The sequence below is a fragment of the Schistocerca cancellata genome, chromosome 6 (assembly GCF_023864275.1).
Source record: "Schistocerca cancellata isolate TAMUIC-IGC-003103 chromosome 6, iqSchCanc2.1, whole genome shotgun sequence".
NCBI classification, from domain to species: Eukaryota; Metazoa; Arthropoda; class Insecta; order Orthoptera; family Acrididae; genus Schistocerca; species Schistocerca cancellata.
The window spans coordinates 333398915-333417355 of NC_064631.1; the positions used below are offsets into that span (position 1 = coordinate 333398915).

Here is an 18441-nt window from a genome sequence, read left to right on the forward strand (position 1 = left end):
TCTATTTTCTCCAAAGGTCTCTTTAATTTTCCTGTTGGCAGTATCTATCTCACCCCTAGTGATACATGCTTCTACATCCTTACATTCGTCCTCTAGCCATCCCCACTTAGCCATTTTGCACTTCCTGTTGATCTCATTTTTGAGATGCTTGTATTCCTTTTCACCTGCTTACCTGTTATCCAGGAATTTTGCTAGCCCTCTTCTTTTTACCTACTTGATCCTCTGCTGCCTTCACTATTTCTTCTCTACTGTATTTTTTCCTCTGTTTTTGTCAATCATTCGGTAATACTCTCTCTGAAACTCTCTATAACCTCTGGTTCTTTCAGTTTTTCAGTTTTCATCTACAGTTCATAACCAATTAATTGTGGTCAGAATCCACATCTGCCGCTGGAAATGTTTTACAATTTAAACCCTGGTTCCTAAATCCCTGTCTTACCATTACATAATCTATTTGAAAGCTTCCAGTGTCTCCAGGCCTCTTCAACGCATACAATCTTCTTTCTTGACAAAGTGTTAGCTATGATTAAGTTATGCTCTGTGCAAAATTCTACCAGGTGGCTTTCCCTTTCATTCCTTACCCCCAGTCCATATTCACCTATTACTTTTCCTTCTCTTTCTTTTCCTACAGTCGCATTCCATTCCCCCATGACTACTAAATTTTCATCTCCCTTAACTATCTAAATAACTTCTTTTATCATGTCATACATTTCTTCTATCTCTTCACCATCTGTGGATCTAGTTGGCATATAAACTTGTACTACTGTGGTAGGTGTGGGCATCACGCCTATTGTTATGTCAGATGGCCGTTTGTTACGACTTCTGCAGTATTTGTTATGTCCGTTTGTTACTTGTTACGACTTCTGCAGTACTCGTTAGCTGCAGACACAGTGGCTGCACCAAAGACTGAGACGGCATGGAGTTTTACAATTATTTATTGAACTTTCTTTACAATTTCTTCCTCGTCGTCGCTGACCAGCCCTGTGGACCTCTCTACCTGGCTGCTGCTGTGTAGATTCTCTGAAAATGCACACAATGCACGCCACCAGTGCTCCACTGAAATCAGGATGCCCTGTGGTTGAGATAAACTCGTCGCCGCTTGGCAGTCCAGTATGGCACCCCCACGGAGCCGCGTCGCCGTGAGGTCAGCTGCTGACACCTGCTGCACCGGCAGCTGGGAAGCCGTCAGTCGCGATGTCTACGAGGTCCGGTCATGGACGGACCATGCGGTGTGGCCGGGTTGCCGTGACGTCCGGGCGTCAGTCCCAGGCAACACCTGTGGGCAAGACCACGCTGCGGCCGGTCCTGCTGGAATTTCTCGCTGTAGTTAGTCAGCCATGGTGCTGACTGGACTCGGGCTGACCCCCAGACCTGAAGTAGACACCTGGCAGCAAACAGATGACTCCTGTGAGCTGGAACAGTCTTCCGGATTTGTCACCTACGAAGACTGAACATTCGGACATGGACCACGTCCGTCCTCAGATCCGATCTGCTTCCTAATGGCTTCTGTCCATTTCTGCCTGCGCTCCACTATTTATATCCGGCAGGAGGATGTTTTTTACCCTCGGTGGCAGCTTCTTGTTATTACTCCCACAGTATATTGCAGCGTAACTTAGTGTGCTGGCCTCACTTCCCTTACTCAGCACTCTCCGGGCTTCGCTCGGCGCTCGGTCTGCGTGCGTCCCTGCATCAGCCGGTTGGTAGACTGCAACTGTCAGCAAGGCTATCTATGCAGCGCTTACTTCGCAATGCCGCGATTGCCGGCTGCCTCTGTTTTGCCATTCTCCACTGAGTGAAGCAACGCTTACTACATGTGGCCACAACACTATTTTGGCTACAATAATGTGTTCATTGTGCTGTTTGTACTAGCTTATGTGTGTTCCAATTTTTTTATTCATTATTAAACCCACTCCTTCATTACCGTTATTTGATGTATGTATAAGCCTGTATTCAAGTGACCAGAAGTCTTGTTCCTTCTGCCACCGAACTGCACTAATTGCCACTATATTTAACTTTAAGCTATCCATTTCCCTTTTTAAATTTTCTACCCTACCTGCCTGATTAAAGGATCTAACATTCCAAGCTCCGACCTGCAGAACGCCAGTTTTGTTTTTCCTGATGACGACGTCCTCCTGAGTTCCTCTCCTGGACATCCGAATGGGGGACTATTTTACCTCCAGAATATTTTACCCAAGAGGACGCCATCATCATTTACCCATACAGTAAAGCTGCATGACCTTGGGAAAAATTACGGCTGTAGTTTTGCCTTGCTTTCAGCTGCTTGCAGTACCAGCACAGCAAGGTCGTCTTGCTTGACGTTACAAGATCAGTCAATCACCCAGACAGTTGCCCTTGCAACTACTGACAAGGCTGCTGCCCCATTTCAGGAACCACATGTTTGTCTCGCCTCTCAACAGATACACCTCCGTTGTGGTTGCACCTACGGTACAGCTATCTGTATTGCTGAGGCACACAAGCCTCCCCACCAACGGCAAGGTCCATGGTAGATCTTTAGAAATCATAAAAGGGAATGTCTCTGTCATAAAAAAGCTCCTGGAGGACATATATTACCAAACACGTGAGTTTTTGAGAGGATTCACATCATTCTAAAAGATCACATTCATGTGAGACATGTTACAAACAAGAAAGACTAAAAAATTACAGACAGAATGCAACAACGGATTGGACAGTGTCAGGTCAAGACACTGGCTGTAACCTTTTCAAAAGAAAGTGTCCTTGTATTCACGTCAAGTGATAAATGGACACTTTATTTATATCTGAATGGCCATATGGGGATTTCAACCCAGCTGCTCTTGAATGAGATTCCAGATCATCATCATCATCATCATCATCATTTAAGACTGATTATGCCTTTCAGAGTAAGTCTGGAGCATAGCCCCCTTATAAAATTCCTCCATGATCCCCTATTCAGTGCTAACATTGGTGCCTCTTCTGATGTTAAACCTATTACTTCAAAATCATTCTTAACCGAATCCAGGTACCTTCTCCTTGGTCTGCCCCGACTCCTCCTACCCTCTATTGCTGAACCCATGAGTCTCTTGGGTAACCTTGCTTCTCCCATGCATGTAACATGACCCCACCATCTAAGCCTGTTCGCCCTGACTGCTACATCTATAGAGTTCATTCCCAGTTTTTCTTTGATTTCCTCATTGTGGACACCCTCCTGCCATTGTTCCCATCTACTAGTACCTGCAATCATCCTAGCTACTTTCATATCCGTAACCTCAACCTTGTTGATAAGGTAACCTAAATCCACTCAGCTTTCGCTCCCATACAACAAAGTTGGTCGAAAGATTGAACGGTGCACAGATAGCTTAGTCTTGGTACTGACTTCCTTCTTGCAGAAGAGAGTAGATCGTAGATGAGCGCTCACTGCATTAGCTTTGCTACACCTCGCTTCCAGTTCTTTCACTATGTTGGCATCCTGTGAGAATATGCATCCAAAGTACTTGAAACTTTCCACCTGTTCTAACTTTGTTCCTCATATTTGGCACTCAATCCGTTTATATTTCTTTCCCACTGACATTACTTTCGTTTTGGAGGTGCTAATCTTCATACCATAGTCCCTACATTTCTGATCTAGCTTTCAAATATTACTTTGCAAACTTTCAATCGAATCTGCCATCACAACTAAGTCATCCGCATATGCAAGACTGCTTCTTTTGTGTTCACATATCTTAATCTCACCCAGCCAGTCTATTGTTTTCAACATATAATCCATAAATAATATGAACAACAGTGGAGACAGGTTGCAGCCTTGTCTTACCCCTGAAACTACTCTGAACCATGAACTCAATTTACCGTCAACTCTAACTGCTGCCTGACTATCCACGTAGAGACCTTTAATTGCTTGCAAAAGTTTGCCTCCTATTCCATAATCTCGTAGAACAGACAATAACTTCCTCCTAGGAACCCAGTCATATGCCTTTTCTAGGTCTATAAAGCATAGATACAATTCCCTGTTCGACTCATAACACTTCTCCATTATTTGCCGCAAGCTAAAGATCTGGTCCTGACAACCTCTAAGAGGCCTAAACCCACACTGATTTTCATCCAATTGGTCCTCAACTAATACTCGCACTTTCCTTTCAACAATACCTGAGAAGATTTTACCCACAACGCTGATTAAAGAGATACCTCTGTAGTTGTTACAATCTTTTCTGTTTCCATGTTTACAGATTGGTGTGATTACTGCTTTTGTCCAGTCTGATGGAACCTGTCCTAACTCCCAGGCCATTTCAATTATCCTGTGTAGCCATTTAAGACCTGACATTCCACTGTATTTGATGAGTTCCGACTTAATTTCATCCACCCCAGCTGCTTTATTGCACTGCAATCTTTTGACCATTTCCTCCACTTCCTCAAATGTGATCCTATTTCCATCTTCATTCCTATCCCATTCTACCTCGATATCTGAAACATTACTTATCGTATTTTCACCTACATTGAGCAACTCTTCAAAATATTCCCTCCATCTGCCCAAAGCATCCACAGGATTCACCAGCAGTTCCTGACCTGTCCAAAATACTTGTCATTTCCTTCTTACCTCCCTTTCGAAGACTGCTAATTACACTCCAGAATGGTTTTCCAGCAGCTTGACCCATAGTCTCCAACCTGTTTCCAAAGTCTTCCCAAGATTTCTTCTTGGATGCTGCAACTATCTGTTTGGCTTTGTTTCTTTCTTCAACATAACTTTCTCCGTCTAACTGAGTTCTAGTATGCGGCCATTTTTGATACGCCTTCTTTTTCCTTTTACAGGCTGCCTTGACTGTGTCATTCCACCAAGCTGTTTGCTTCATCCTACTTTTACACACTACTGTTCCAAGACATTCTTTAGCCACTTCTAGTACTGTGTCCCTGTACCTTGTCCATTCCTTTTCCAATGACTGTAATTGACTACATTCAACCTTCTGGTACCTTTCTGAGATCGCTGTTATGTACTTGTGCCTGAGTTCCTTAACCTGAAGTTTCTCCACTCTTATCCTCCTACATATGGACCTGACCTCCTGCACTTTTGGCCTCACAATCCCAATTTCACTGCAGATTAAATAATGATCAGTGTCATCAAAGAATCCCCTGAATACACGTGTGTCCCTCACAGCCTTCCTGAATTCCTGATCTGTTATTATATAGTCAATGACAGGTCTGGTTCCCCTGCCTTCCCAAGTATACCGGTGAATGTACTTATGTTTAAAAAAAGGAGTTTGTGATTACTAAGCCCATACTGGCACAGAAATCCAAGAGTTGTTTCCCATTCCTGTTGGCCTCCATATCCTCTCCAAATTTACCCATAACCTTTTCATACCCTTCTGTTCGATTTCCAATCCTGGCATTAAAATCACCAGATTCCAGTCTTTAATCTCTACATCACCTCAGCCAATTTCACAGGAGGCACATGTAGCAAGTTATGTTATGATGCGCACAGAAATGCTCTCAAAATAAACATTTGGTATTTTTTTACTATGTGAAGCATATTATTTATAAAAAAAACAGCTACTGAAATAGCTGTATCTATTTGGACTGTTTTTAATGAACGTATTATTACAAATGATCACTGTCGTTCCAACATACACATCTAAAATTATCACATTATTTCGGATTATAAAATCTGGCTTTGTTAATACACTAATCAAAATAATCAGGGGATCAGTTAATATAAACTAAAAATGTTGTCTCTGCTGCACTCTGAAGCACAATAGCTTCATATTACTTCACACAGTGGTAAAGATGATTCCACTCATCTAGAAACTTGTTTCTGTACCAGTACATATAAAGCTGGCAGAATGACAATGTCCTCTTCTCTTCCAGTGCAATCAAAAGGATGTCCACTACCATCACCAAGGCTGTTCAGACAATATACAATACAAGCAATTTTGTTGTATACTTGAGCAATTGTTTTGAAAAGTGTTGCCAGCCTCTCATTGTATCTATGAAGCAAGGTTAATTTGGCACAACTTCTACACAACTTATGTGAACCCTGTAGCTATTCTAAAGCACAAAGGGAACTCCAGATATAGCCATTGTAACTAAAATTATACACCATTAGCAGTCCCCGATTAACCTCCTTACTGATTTATTGTGTGATGCCCATATGTTAGAAAAATAAGTCCCTAATAGTTAACAAGCACATAAATTGAACAAACAATGGAAAATTGTGGTGGAATCACAACAATGAAATATGACAGATTGCTAATCACCAAATCCAAAGGCAAAGAACACAATTTAACTAAACTATCTGAGTTTGTTTTTTCAACCAATACATGCTCCAGCTTGCTATTAGTCTGACTGCAACCTATTAATGTGTTCCAATCTATTCAAAAATCAGAACTGCTGAAAGTTTTATCACCAGTTCACTTCACTCCATGAAAATAAACTTATTCTTTAATTTCATAAAACTGTTCATGATTCAGACTTTCAGCCCATCAGTGGTGCAGTTACGCACTAATTAGTTTTTGTCTTGATAACTTGCATTCCAATTAGTTTTATAGCTTCTTCTATTAGTTACATTTTGCTTAGTAATATTAACTTCTTGTCGAACCATTCTTCTTCTTCTTCTTCTTATTATTATTATTATTATTATTATTATTTCCACCGCTACCACTATTATTTTGTGAAATATTTTACAGCAAAAGATTATCAAAATGGGTTTGGAGCTGGTTAGTCATATGTCAATGGTATTTTTGTACTTAAACAACACAAAGCTGCACTGAAAGAGGACAAACAGTCCATTTAACATTTAGAAACATACCAAAGGTGTACAAGGTGTACACATACTGCAATTAAATAAGTTGTGGCCAAGCATAAAGAACTATGGAGTCTTTAATAACCTATATTAATGCATTTAGTTTTATGCTGTTGATTGACCATTTCAGTGAAAGTGGGTAATGAGTGATCAGAAGAATTCCAAATTAACAATGGACAACTACAACTGGATTGCCCACTGTCTCCTCTTGTGTTTAAAATTTATCTAGAAGAAGTATTAAGGAGAAGGAAAAGAAAATGTAGCCCATTGGAAATGTCAGTGGGAGATTATAATAATAATAAGCGTATGGCATTGGTGGCCGGGAGACCCCTCATGGGGCAGTTCGGCCGCCACTCCACAAGTTCTTTAACGCCACTACGGCGACTTGCGAGTGAATGAGGATAAAATGATGATGAAAGACACACAACACCCAGTCATCTCGAGGCAGAGAAAATCCCTGACCCCGCCGGGAATTGAACCCGCGACCCCATGCGCAGGAAGCGAGAATGCTACCGCAAGACCACGAGTCGCGGACAGTGGGAGATTATAAATTATAGTTACTCCAGTCTGTTGACAACCAGGTGACAACTGTCAAAAACAGCGAGGACTCTGGCTCTATTCTATGAGGAGATTTTACTGCATGTTCTTCGACAAACTTGGTGCTTTGGAACAACAAGATTACAAATGAAACTAAGAAGTTTATATATACAACACTAGAAAGCATATGTATACAGTGTGTCCCGTGAGAAATTGTAAATATACAGGGATATGACAGGAACAATCATTCAAAGCAAAAAAATCTAGTAAACATGCACTCTTAAATGCATACCTTAATAGCAACGAGCACTTCTTAATCCTTGATACTGTGAAACAAATCTCTTCTACTGAAAGCTCTTTGCTTTCCATATTTTGGGAGGATATGGTATGGACCAAAACAAGAAAAAAATTGTCTAGTAAACATGGACTCTAAAATGTATACCTTAAAAGCTATGAGCTCTTGCTTGGTAGGAGAGATGTGTTTCACAGTAGCACAGATGAATAAGTGCTCATAGCTCTTAAAGTATGTGCTTCAGAGGCCAAGTTCACTTGACCTTTTCTCCTTGTTTTCATCCAGCACTCTGAACTAGTATATCATAGCAGGTCTGGTATTGGCATACTGGATATTACATGTGACCCAGCGTTTCCCACTGCTTAGAAATTGGAGGTATTTTCAACAACAACACACAATATAAGTGACAGTAAGTATGGTTGCTTTGACAGCTTTTAATGGTTTTCTGCACATGCCATAAAACAAAAAGTATATTTCTGAAATTGAAGGTGCACTTGCAAGACTGAAAATCATATGTGCCAAGAAGAGACAATGGATATTTTCTACAAGGTAAGGCAAGTATTCATGCATGTAATGATTGCCTATCAAAAGATAGTTCCTTGTTATTGTTATATTATTATTTCAAGTTGCTTTTAGGATCTGGCAGCAAATCTGAGATTACTATAATTATTAAGCCGTGAAAGCCTACATAGGCAATGGTTCGGGGAGAATTTTTGAATGATAAACACATTCGCTGAGCAAAGTGGAAAAAATTAGGGAAGGTAAAGTGAATGAGCTTGTATAGCAAACCTTACTAGTATCCCTCTTTACATAGTGACTTTCGTGTAGTGGAATTGTGTAGAATCGCTTCTGCAGCAAATGCGCAGCTCAAACTACTACTCTGTAAGGAAATTGTTACATGGTCAAGAACATTTAGTTGAATTACTCATATATCATACTAAGAGACTATCACTTAACAGTTAAATGATGAGTCACTACCATAAAGCAGAACATCAACAGATGAAGAACAATAGAGAATACCATTAGAAGCCATCAAAGCAACCATACTCACTGTCACTTACATTGTGAGTTGTTGTTGAAAATACCTCTAATTCTGAGGCAGTGGGAAACACTGGGTCACCTGTGTTATCCAGTATGCCAATACCATAGGAGAGACTTACAGACAGAAACAGAGTAATGCTGCAATCACTTCTGCAAATATCACATGCCAGATCATATTGCCATAAGAAAATAAGCAGAATTCAAGTATATGTGTACTAATGATGTAAGTGAGCAACCTCATCATTGATTGCTGGGTGGCTCTCTCAGCAAACTGCTGAACAGCCACATTTCCTCCTTTGTCATATGAAGGACACATCTGGCCCTGAAAGCTAACATTTTTCTGGTATTTTATTCATTTTCTCTCCATCTGTAAGCGTATAATGAAGAATAGCCTCATGAAGGCCCAGATCCTGAGGTAACAATGCCATACTTCAACAGTTCTTTCTTACTTTCAAACACATTACAAAGATTAATTTCTTCATACATACGAACCAACTGTTGACTCGTTCATATCCTACACAGAAGACAACTGTTAACACAAAACTTTGGCACATAATCAGTTCCTGCTTAAATTTAAATATTCTGTGGAAACAACTCCTTCTGTATCTTCTTTGTATTTTCTGTTCTGCACATAGCTACTGTGTTTGCTTATCTTACTGTTTTGCTTCTGTTAAATTGTTGCACTATACATCTACACTCCACAAGCCACCTTACAGTGTGTGGTAGAGAGCACTTTGTGTACCACTGTCACTTCCACCTTTTTCTGTTCGTCGTGTAAGGTTCATGGGAAGAGCAACTGCTGGTAAGCCTCCATGTGGGTTCGAATCTCTTTAATTTTTTGTTCATGGTCTTTTTGCGAGATATACATAAAAGGAAGCAAAATATTGGTTGACTCTTCAAGGAATGTACACTATTGGAACTTTAACAGCAGTCCATACTGTTATGCAGAATACCTTTCTTGCAGCATCTGTCACTGGAGTGACTGAGCATCTCTGTGACACTTTCAAGCTGATTAAATGAATGTGCAATGACAAATGCTGCTCTTCTTTGTATCTTCTCTATTTCCTTTATCTCAAATTTGTTAAGGGTCACAGATTACTTTTGAACACATTATCCGAAAACTGTCTTGAGCAGCTAAATCGACAGCTAACGCATTATGGAGATATTTTAGATCTGGTAGCAACGAACAGACCAGACCTCACCGGCGATGTCAGTGTTGAGACAGGGATTAGTGAGCATCATGCTGTCATTACGACTATGGTTATGAAAGTTAAAAGGTCGGTCAAGAAGGCTACGAGAGTATTCTTACTAGAAAGAGCAGATAAGCTGTTGTTAGTATCCCACTTAATAAATGAATCGACTTAATTTACTTCCAGTACGATGGACGTGGAAGAATTATGGGCAAATTTTAAACACATTGTAAATCACATAGGGGAGAAGTATGTGCCAAAAAAGTGGGTTACGGACGGAAAAGACCCACCGTGGTTTAACAGCGCAATTCGGAGAATGCTCAGGAAGCAAAGACAGTTGCACTCGCGGTACAAGAAAGATCGGGAGAATGAGGACAGGCAAAAGTTAGTAGAGATTCATGCTGCTGTAAAAAGAGCGATGCTTGAAGCATACAATCACTACCACCGTCATATCTTAGCAAAAGATCTTGCTGAAAACCCAGGGAAATTCTGGTCTTACGTAAAATTGGTAAGCGGGTCGAAGGCTTCCATCCAGTCACTCACTGATCAGTCGGGCCTGGCAACGGAAGACAGCAAAACGAAAGCTGAAATTTTAAATTTAGCATTTGAGAAATCTTTCACACAGGAGGATCTTATAAACATATCGCTGTTTGAGTCCTCGTACAGATTCCCGTATGGAGGACATAGCGATAGACATCCCTGGGGTTGTGAAGCAGCTGAATGGGTTGAAAATAAATAAATCGCCAGGTCCTGATGGGATTCCAATACGGTTTTACAGAGAGTACTCTACTGCATTGGCTCCTTACTTAGCTTGCATTTATTGCGAATCTCTTGCCCAACGTAAAGTCCTGAGTGACTGGAAAAAAGTGCAGGTGATGCCTGTATATAAGAAGGGTAGAAGGACGGATCCTCAAAATTACAGACCAATATCCTTAACATCGGTTTGTTGCAGGATTCACGAACATATTCTCAGTTCGAATATAATGAATTTCCTTGAGACAGAGAAGTTGCTGTCCATGCATCAGCACGGCTTTAGCAAACATGGCTCCCGCGAAATGCAACTCGCACTTTTTTCACTTGACATCTTGCGAACCATGGATGAAGGGAATCAGACGGATGCCATATTCCCTGACTTCCGGAAAGCGTTTGACTCGGTGCCCCACTGCAGACTCCTAACTAAGGTACGAGCATATGGGACTGGTTCCCAAATATGTGAGTGGCTCGAAGACTTCTTAAGTAATAGAACCCAGTACGTTGTCTTCGATGGTGAGTGTTCATCGGAGGTGAGGGTATCATCTGGAGTGCCCCAGGGAAGTGTGGTAGGTCCGCTGTTGTTTTCTATCAACATAAATGATCTTTTGGATAGATTGTCAGCAATGTGCGACTGTTTGCTGATGATGCTTTGCTGTACGGGAAGGTGTCGTCGTTGAGTGACTGTAGGAAGATACAAGATGACTTGGACAGGATTTGTGATTGGTGTAAAGAATGGCAGCTAACTCTAAATATAGATAAATGTAAATTAATGCAGATGAATAGGAAAAAGAATCCCGTAATGTTTGAATACTCCATTAGTAGTGTAGCGCTTGACATAGTCACGTCGATTAAATATTTGGGCGTAACATTGCAGAGTGATATGAAGTGGGACAAGCATGTAATGGCCATTGTGGGGAAGGCAAATAGTTGTCTTCGGTTCATTGGTAGAATTTTGGGAAGATGTGGTTCATCTGTAAAGGAGACTGCTTATAAAACACTAATACGACCTATTCTTGAGTACTGCTTGAGCGTTTGGGATCCCTATCAGGTCGTATTGAGGGAGGACATAGAAGCAATTCAGAGGCGGGCTGCTAGATTTGTTACTGGTAGGTTTGATCATCACACGAGTGTTACGGAAATGCTTCAGGAACTCGGGTGGGAGTCTCTGGAGGAAAGGAGGCATTCTTTTCGTGAATCGCTACTGAGGAAATTTAGAGTACCAGCATTCGAGGCTGACTGCAGTACAATTTTACTGCCGCCAACTTATATTTCACGGAGAGACCACAAAGATAAGATAAGAGAGATTAGGGCTCGTACAGAGGCATATAGGCAGTCATTTTTCCCTCGTTCTGTTTGGGAGTGGAACAGGGAGAGAAGATGCTAGTTGTGGTATGAGGTACCCTCTGCCACGCACCGTATGGTGGATTGCGGAGTATGTATGTAGATGTACATTAATTAGCAATATATAAGAATTGCTCAAAAAATGTTTTGTAAGTTTTATAAGAAACATAATGTTATTTAAGTGCTACTCAAATTTGCTAAATAGAGGCTGTTAACAAATTCATAGTTACAGAAATTTAATTTTAGTTCATTTGCAATTACATCAATATTAGCATATAAGTCCCAAGGAGTTAACCAGATAGCAAAGAAATTTTGCGTGTTGCACACAAACAAGACCACATGGTTCTGTAGCCATTTGAACAACAAACTGTATCTTTATACAAATTTTATTTCTCTCCATTACAAAAAACTGAGCTCCAAGATTCCCTAACATAACTGGTAATACACATTTCTCAGCACGCAACTGCATTATGGATTTCGTACTTGCACTACTTTCAACAACTGCCATGCTTTCAGGTACTGAAAGCAATGACGCTGGATGTGCTCTCTGTCTGCACTACAACAAGGCAGTGAGAAAATACCTGATAACAACATTTGGGGTTTGTAAGATTTTGTTCATCATCGGATGGCTGCATTGTATTTAATGATCAGCTGTTAATGTTTACAATACTGTAATGTGAATCGAGGATAATGCAACAATGGGATGGGGTGGGAAATGTACTTACAACAAAAACATTTTGGTTATTTCTGAAAACACATAATTTTCGACGCAGTGCAAAATACAGTGTTGATACAGTTATTACTGTTACGGATCTTTTGTCAGCACAATCATGACTGTTTTGAGACAGTGGGTCACCACTGGCAGTTCAACTCTGGATGAACAGCCAGATTCTGAATGAACAGCCAGATCTTACATTAACCTGGCTGCAAGTTACAGAGACTGGTGAAAACTGGTTTGCTGTACTGTGGGACTCTGTCAGCAACACACATTACATCTAAGTTACAAAGGCAGCTGGATTTCTAGCAGACAACACACAAGTGCTCCCATGTTACACATGACCATCAGATGGCAACCCAAGCACTGACAGAGTTCACTAATTGACAGGAAGCGACACCACTTGTGTCTGGGAGCCATGGGTTGTAGCACTCCCATTGGATCTACGAGGATGACCCATATAGCTCAACTGTAGTTATCAATATCAAAAAACCAACACCTACAACTCCGAAAAGGGAACCAAAACTGTCACAGTTCAAAACCCTCATCACCCCCCCCCCCCCCCCCATTCACTATATCAATTAAAACACAACCAACCTACCATAAATATACAGCACACAAAACATCACAATTACCATACAATAAAACCAAAACAAAAATTGCTTACCAACAAAAGCCGGCAACACCATCTAGGTGTGCGCATCCACACACACACACACACACACACACACACACACTCACACACACACACACACACACACCGACAGTGCCATGCCACAAACATGACACCTAAAGTATTCAACAATAAGACCGAACATCTGCAGAAACTGTATAACAGACATTATATTACTCGTATCATCCATCTCAGAATGTAATGATACACTCGTGAACTTCACTGTCATATCCATACCTAACAAGCAAGCAATTAAAACAAGTTAGACTTCTCTCCACACAACAAACACCAAAATACTCAGACCTAACAAAAATGCCAAACACATAAATAAAAAATAACTTAATCTCTCACTGGAAACTTATCCAAAACTCAGGTTATCGCACCAAGTACCTAAACTCAAAACCACATTAGCACGATGACAACCAAAACTCAAATGAACTCAATACCACAAGTTAAACTCAGCACGTCCACATCCACCACCAGAGGGTACCATCAATATAACAACACATCTACAAGTTTGTAGTTTGTGTTTACACAGCAAACCAAAAGAACCACCACCCTGGATATAATAAGCATCAAGTACAAGCACGACAAAATATAGCTTTCTCATATGCTGTATGTTAAGCATACATGAAGGTTGAAGGAGCACCATATTGCAAGAAAATAAATTTACTTCTGTAACAGATTTTCGTTTAAGACATATTTTAAATCTTGATATTGCAGTTCCAATGAGTTTTCATACATGACAATCAATTATTGACAAATGGCATAAAATATTTGAGTCTGTATGTTAAATATGTATATACACGATTAACACTTTAACTGCTCTGGACGTGTTAATGCACGCGTCTTTGTGCCTGTCCCTGTGTGCTCTGAACGTGATCATGCGTGCCACCAGTCCTTCTACTCTGAACGTGATCACGCGTGCCACCAGTCCTTCTACTCTGAACGTGACTATGCGTAGACATGTTCAGGGTACCAGGTAGAAGGACTGCTGGTGCACGTAAACACGCTTAGAGCACACAGGGACAGGTATAAAGGTGCACACGTTAAAACGTCCAGAGCAGTTAAATGGTTAATACACTATAAATTTTCATGTTCATTTGACTTTAATATAAAGTATGATTGGTAATACATACTTAAAAGAGTGCAAGACTAGAGATGTACGGACCAGTATCTTTACAAACACACAATTATTTTCTGTAACTGAATGATGCTATGTCCTTTGCATACACTGTACTAATTCAGTAATGCTTTCATGTATACCAAATGGGCCATTATACATCTAGAGAGAGAAACTTACTGTAATTTCTTCTAATGTTGTTGTATTAAAAAGGTAGGCAATAAAAAATTGATAGATACTGCCAACTTCTCAAGACTGTGCAACAAACTCTGCAACTCCTTTTTATAATGTACATGTAATTTACAAAGTACAACGTAATTGAAAAGTTTCTGGAGTGCCATATCATAATTTCTTTGATATTCTCAGATGTCACGTTAAGCTGTTCTTATGGTTTTTAAAGTCAATGGAAAACGTAGATGTCATTTTGATAGTGTATTCAACTTCTGAAGAGAAAGTGAATTTTCTGTAGGTGAGTGTCAGTGGGAAAGATCCAAATTTCAAGATCACACAAAAGACCATTTTATTACAAACAAAGAATTACGCATTATTACTGATCAGACCATAACCTTCAAGTAAAGGGAACAACTTGATTAACCAGCCTTAACCTCAGTACGGCTGAAATCAAGGGGAAACTAAGCCATAATTTTTCGCAAGGGCATGCAGCTTTACTGTATGGTTACATGATGATGGCGTCCTCTTGAGTAAAATATTCCGGAGGTAAAATAGTCCCTCATTCGGATCTCCGCACAGGGATGTCATTATCAGGAGAAAGAAAACTGGCGTTCTACGGACTGGAGCATGGAATGTCAGATCACTTAATCGGGCAGGTAGGTTAGAAAATTTAAAAAGGGAAATGAATAGGTTAAAGTTAGATATAGTTAGCAATTAGTGAAGTTCGGTTGCAGGAGGAACAAGACTTCTGGTCAGGTGACTACAGGGTTGTGAATACAAAATCAAATAGGGGTAATGTAGGAGTAGGTTTAATAATGAATAAAAAAAAAATAGGAGTGCAGGTAAGCTACTACAAACAGCATAGTGAATGCATTATTGTGACCAAGATAAACATGAAGCCCACGACGCCTACCACAGTAGTACAAGTTTATATGCCAACTAGCTCCGCAGATGATGAAGAGATTGATGAAATGTGTGACGAGATAAAACAGATTATTCAGATAGTGAAGGGAAACAAAAATTTAATGTTCATGAGTGACTGGAATTCGACAGTAGGAAAAGGAAGAGAAGGAAACGTAGTAGGTGAATATGGAAAGGGGGAAACAAATGAAAGAGGAAGCCGCCTGGTAGAATTTTGAATAGAGCATAACTGAATCACAGCTAACACTTGGTTTAAGAATCATGAAAGAAGATTGTTTACATGGAAGACGCCTGGAGAAACTGGAAGGTTTCAGATAGATTATATAATGGTAAGACAAAGAATTAGGAACCAGGTTTTAAATTGTAAGGCATTTCCAGGGGCAGATGTGGACTCTGACCACAATCTATTGGTTATGAACTGTAGATTAAAACTGAAGAAATTGCAAAAAGGTGGCAATTTAAGGAGATGGGACCTGGATAAACTGACTAAACCAGAGGTTGTACGGAGTTTCAGGGTCAGCATAAGGGAACAATTGACAGGAATGGGGGAAAGAAATACAGTAGATGAAGAATGGGTAGCTTTTAGAGATGAAATAGTGAAGGCAGCAGAAGATAAAGTAGGTAAAAAGATGAGGGCTGGTAGAAATTCTTAGGTAACAGAAGAAATATTGAATTTAATTGATGAAAGGAGAAAATATAAAGATGCAGTAAATGGTAAAATGGTAGTAGGAGACCAAGAGATGAATACACTAAGCAGATTCAGAAGGATGTAGGTTGCTGTAGGTACTAAGAGATGAAGAAGTTTGCACGGGATAGAGTAGCGTGGAGAACTACATCAAACCAGTCTCTGGACTGAAGAACACAACAAACACCTCTGTAACGTGATTCTCTTATTATTAATGAACTCTGTACCTTCGAACACCACGTTTACTCTTTGGAAAATAACAAAAACATCTTCAATATGGTACATCGGATGGTGAAACACTTTGAGATGTCAAGATATCAAGACTTAAAATACGTCTAAATTACCTACTCTTTAATTTTTCTTCTGAATCGTGCTTAAGCAGTAAATTTAATGAGATGATCCGCTACGTGTCTGCTTAATCCGCTACACTGGAAACACAATTCCGTTACAAGAATATATAATGAAATATGATATGAACTAACCGACAATAGGTTCAAGTCTTCAATTTCTTTCATAACAGTATTTCTGCGAATTAGCGTGTTAAAATAATGACTTTTTGAGAACACAACTCAATCCAACAAAACAAAACTATACGATATTATGGATGTAAAAAAATTTCTATTAATGTCAACATCATGCTTTTCTCAAACCTAAACATCACAGTTGTTTACACACAAATTATAGTCAAAGATAAAAATTACACTCTGAACCAGTAGCCCAGCTGCAAAACGTGTTTTGTTTAAACAAACCAAATTCAAGTATATATCATCTATATTTCGGGGGAGCTACCGAAGTCGACCGCAACCGGGCATTGAGATAATTCAATGTCAAAAGCTGAAAATTTGTGCGGAACAGGGCCTCGACCCGGATTTACGGATGAGGTACATGGACGTGGACGCTACTTCGTAGTGTGCAGTAAGTTGAGAATTTCGGTTGGATGGAAAGCGTGCTCAGATAGCCGGTGCAGTCAACTTCGCTCGAGGAGCCATGCGGTGTGGATGTTCTGTGCACGTCCTGCCACGGAGCGGGCTCTTGGTGGCTGTCTACTTTCTTGTCTGTTTTTCATGTCCTAGTGTTTTCATCGATTACAATGGCCGACTCTTATAGAAAATTGACGACGAAATTCAGTTTCAGGAGTGAATTTCCTCGGCCAAAAGCTCTGGAAGTAGAACATTTATCTGAGACGAAATAAAGATCCCGAGTGATGAAGTAGTTGGTATACACCTTCCCAATGTCAGCAGTATGGTGAATGACAAGCTTCTTAACGACTAAATCTGCGACAGTATCCTTCGAGAGACTAAAATTGCACTCAAATTCTCACACTCAGGTGATAATGTGAGTGTTGTGGAGATCGATCATGCTGCATTGAGATTGTGGAGGATCAGGATCTCCGAACTCCCTTTCAACCTGTATGTGGATGAGGTGGTGTCTGTCCTTTGTATTTACAGCATGGTGCACGGACATGTTGTAGAGAAATGGGCTAAATTTAGCACATACCCTCTCCCCCCTTAACAGAGTACATAAAGTTTGTACTACTTTGAATAAACAAGTCCTATCCTATTTATAAACTCGAGGATGCAGAGCCATCATAAATTGCGACAGACAACCGAAGACATACTCAGGATGTGGCAAAGAGGGTCGTGCCTGGTTCGAATGTATGCAGAGGAGTACAGCACGACTGTCACCTATAGACCCAATCTCTCCCCCATTGCCAACATCCCTACCTGTGACAGATGTGGCAGCACTCGAGAATGATGTTGCCACATTGACGCCTCTGATGGGCCCTAGCAACACTCTGCAGATGGCTGAGGCACTATAGACGAAAGAAGAGACTCCACGTCCATTGCAGCCCCTGCACCTAGCTTGATAGCTATCTTGACAGATGATGAAAGTGATGATGTAGGCATAAATTTTGATACCATTTTGGTACCATTCATGTGAGACTGTCAAGATTCTTTGGCCTCATCCAATGCGGAAGCCCACTCACATAAACAACAATCACTGGAAAAGCACAAGAGGAGACGGAGGACACCACCTGATGAACATGTGACACAGTCACAGACAGATTATGCTTCATTTTGCCAAGGTGATAACACACTAATAGAAGCTACAGAAACATGCAACCTAAACCCACACACTGGACGAAACACTGATGCACCCTTGTCAAAAGTGGTACAATCTGATGATGAACCCCAAAGTAAACAATGCTCCAATGTTACTGAAGCCCTAACGCCGACAT

General features: G+C 40.5%; 1 protein-coding gene across 2 annotated transcripts in view; it reads right to left on the reverse strand.

Moving 5' to 3' along the window:
- The window catches only part of LOC126088507 (peptidylprolyl isomerase domain and WD repeat-containing protein 1), a 121794-nt gene extending 104809 nt beyond the window's left edge, over positions 1 to 16985 (reverse strand). Inside the window, exon 1 of one of the 2 annotated variants that reach the window (XM_049906651.1) lies at positions 16551 to 16655. The gene's annotated coding sequence lies outside the window, so the exon portion shown is untranslated. Of the gene's footprint in view, positions 1 to 16550; positions 16656 to 16684 lie in introns of those variants that run through there. The other variant, XM_049906650.1, reaches the window with a different exon arrangement.
- Positions 16986 to 18441: the final 1456 nt, after the last annotated feature.